Below are 3618 nucleotides of genomic sequence, written 5' to 3' on the forward strand. Positions count from 1 at the left end.
CCTTTTGTGCTTGTTATTTTTACTGCACGACTAACTTTTTAATATATATTATCTGCTTGTCTTTGATGAGTAATTTAGTACTTTATTATATGTTATGAGGAAAATTATATTTGATTCTGAATCCCCCCCAAGTATATTGTAAATTTCTTGAAGTCAGAGAAATTAAGCATATTATTTATTATGCTTACCATTACTGACAACAGACTGTTCTTCAGGAATATGTCCCCCTCAACAAACTTACATGTACACATTTCCATACACACACATGCATAATACATGCACACAACAGGAGCAGAGCTCTATAAAGAGCAAGGCTTATTTATCCCTTTTTACAAAAATGGTAATTAGACTTAGCCAGAATCATACTGACATCATCATTCTCTCCTTAAAAGCACAGACATATAAAAAGTACACCTCAAAAAGGTGCTACACAGTACTCAACATAGTCCTCAAAGTCATGCAATTAAAAAGTGACACACAGGGGCCTGCCGAGTGGCGGCTCAGTTGGTTAGAGTGCGAGCTCTGAGCAACAGGGTTGCCTGTTCAATTCCCACATGGGCCAGTGAGCTGCGCCTGAGCTGAGCTGCCACTGAGCACACACTTTTAACAAGGTTGCCGATTCGACTCCCGCATGGGATGGTNAAGCCACACCTGAAATTGCTTGATTTGGGCTAGAAATGTGGTTGACAACATGCCCTTAAAATATTATGAGCTTTAAGAGATAACATTGACTCATCAACTTATCTGTTATAATTTTAGAAATAAACTCAATGTGAATTCTTAAGAACAATGTAACAAATCAATCAAGCACTAGAAAAAACTGCAGATCTGTCCCTACAGAGCCCCACACTTAAGTTTTACTGGACTTACTGCCACAGAACACAAGGCTCCTATGGTCACAACAGGGCTGCAAGAAATGAAGTCTAAGAAGAAGCTGAGCACACCATTGGTTTCCTCACACGTGTCCTGAAATGCCCTGTTTGCATGGCTGCTCTATGCTGTAGAATCTCTTCCAGCATTTTCTCCTCCATACTGAAGTCTAAAAGCTATTGGTTGACAAAAGTTTTTAAGCAGTTACCTCAGAACATAGCCCCAAGTGTTGGGAGCAGTCAGCTATGTGGAAGCTTTAATCAGCATTTGTCTTTCTCCGCGAGTCCATCCTATCCACATGTGCAAGTCACATGCCCTTGGACAGGGCTGGTCCCATAAACAGAAGAGTAAGCAAGTACTCACATAGTATAATTTGAGATGTGTCATAATCTCCACTGCCCAAAATATCTTTCCCATCCAATGCCACAGTGCCTAGAATTCCCAGCATTAAACACGGCTGCTAATCTTCTCCATCCTTCACCTCAACCTCTCTCCCAGGGTCTACATATATGCATCATATCCATCGTTCCAGGCCTCACTCAGGATCACGCTTTTGTGAAGCTTTCCATGATCCTCCACTTGAAAGTGATATCTCATTCCTCTGAACATTCCTGCGAACACTTAATCTGTACCTCTTTTGTGATTTTATATATATATATATATATATATATATATATATATATATATATATATATATATATATATATATTACTTTATGTTTAAACACATATACTACCCTCCATCAGGCATAATCTTGAGAGGTCTTATTATTCTACCACCATCTCATCCCCATAGCTGGCCATTATTAAAGAACTAATATCTAACCAGGTGCCATACGGGTGAATGGATAAGACACAAGTTCACCTGGGCTGAGATTTTGTTATGCACTAGCTCTGTATCCCTCAGCAGTTAACATTACTTCTCAGGGCCTTGTTTTCTTCCTATAAAATAAAGCCATTTGAGAGTTAGAAAATGCCAAAGCTCTCCCAACCATCATTATTAATCCACTCGATGATCATTGGTTTAGCAAAGGCCCAAAATTACATGCATTCATTTTTTTGAAGTGCTTTGACAATGTTTACACTGAAATAAGGTTTTTGGAAAGAAAGGGGGTAAAGGGAATAGTAAGATAAGGCCAACAAAAAGTAAACACACAGAAATAGATTCTCTATAGTCCTATGTAGTTACAAAGGAGGGGCATGAATTCAGCCTTGAGCTTTCTGGCAATCAAAGCAAAAAGGTATTAAAGTAAAGGTACTGTATTAGTTGCTCAAGAAAGTGCAGTTTTTCTTGATATTAAGATCTAAGATAAATTGATGTAGTAGACTTTGTCCTCAAAACAACCCAACAGTGAATACACCAGGGAGTTTAATAGAACTATTTTCTGTTGCATCTTTTCATACAGGAATGTTTCAGTTATCTATTGCTATGCAACAGCCTCAAAATATTGGCTTAAAAAGATAGCAATCATTTATTATTATTTCACTGGGGACCGACTGGTGTCAGCTAAGCACTCACTCAGGGTCTCTTACAGAGCAGGAGTCAGATGGTGACTGGCTCTGGAATTATCTGGAGCCTGAGCTGGGACTAAAACAGCTGGTCCTCTTCAGATATCTGTAGGTGGTACCTCCATGTGACTCTTCAGCATGATAGCTCTAGAGCAGCCAGAATTCTTGAAAGCTCAGGCTGAGAGGGAGTGAGCCAGGCAGGCTTTATTACCTTTCATGAGCTAGCCCCAAGTCATGGGGCATCACTTTTTCCACATTCTATTTGCCAGAGCAAGTCACTAAGGCCAACCCACATTCAAGAGAAGGGTAATTAATCTCTATATTTTGACAGAGTAGTGTCCAAGTATATGAGAACATATTTTAAAACCACCATAAATGACAAATTAGAAATTTGAAATTCAATAAACGTTATTCTTTTGAAAGCCAAAGAAGGGGTGCTCTGACTGGATCCAAGGATAAAATCTAGAATATCCAGAGTTGTGCTTCCCAATATAGTAGCCACTGACATAAGTGGCTATTTCAATTTAAATTAATTAAAATTAAATTACAAAATTTAAATGCCATTCTTCAGTCTTAATAGCCACACTTCAAATGCTCAATAGCCACATGTGGCTAGTGGCTATCATATTGTGCAGCACAATTATAAAACACATCACTGCACAAAGTTCTACTGGACAGTGTTGATCAAGAATAATAAAAAAAACCTGTAGATCTTTTGGCTGTCAGTCAGAATTGCTCGCCCTTCTAGTTAAGCTCTTAGGAAGCAGAAATGTCTAAATTTTAACATTTGACAAGAGTATGAACTACATGAAATCTCTATTGCTAATAAAGGAGAATCCCATATACCTTAAAAGTGAACAGAGCACCCATGTCCTTTTGGGGAGTCCACTTCATAGTTGATGTAGAGGCCTGACCACCGCATTGTATTTCTGAAGCTGATGTTGAATAATACTGTATGTCAACGATAATTATATATACATATAACCTCGGGACATGGAGTAGAGTGCGGGAACGGATTCAATGGAATTGTAATAGATAAGNCATCGAAAGCAGGCATTCATCAGAGGAAGGTTATGCTCTCAGTGTGTCGTGTTTTTCGAGCTCCTACCAAGGAACCAAATAATCAATTCGAATGTGTACTGTTGGCAATTGGACAGTTTGAATGAATCCATTATCCGGAAATGTCCAGAGCTTGTTCATTGTAAAGGAGTTGTGTTCCATCGTGACAACACGAGACCAC

The sequence above is a fragment of the Hipposideros armiger genome, unplaced genomic scaffold (assembly GCF_001890085.2).
Source record: "Hipposideros armiger isolate ML-2016 unplaced genomic scaffold, ASM189008v1 scaffold_1838, whole genome shotgun sequence".
In the NCBI taxonomy this organism is placed as follows: domain Eukaryota; kingdom Metazoa; phylum Chordata; class Mammalia; order Chiroptera; family Hipposideridae; genus Hipposideros; species Hipposideros armiger.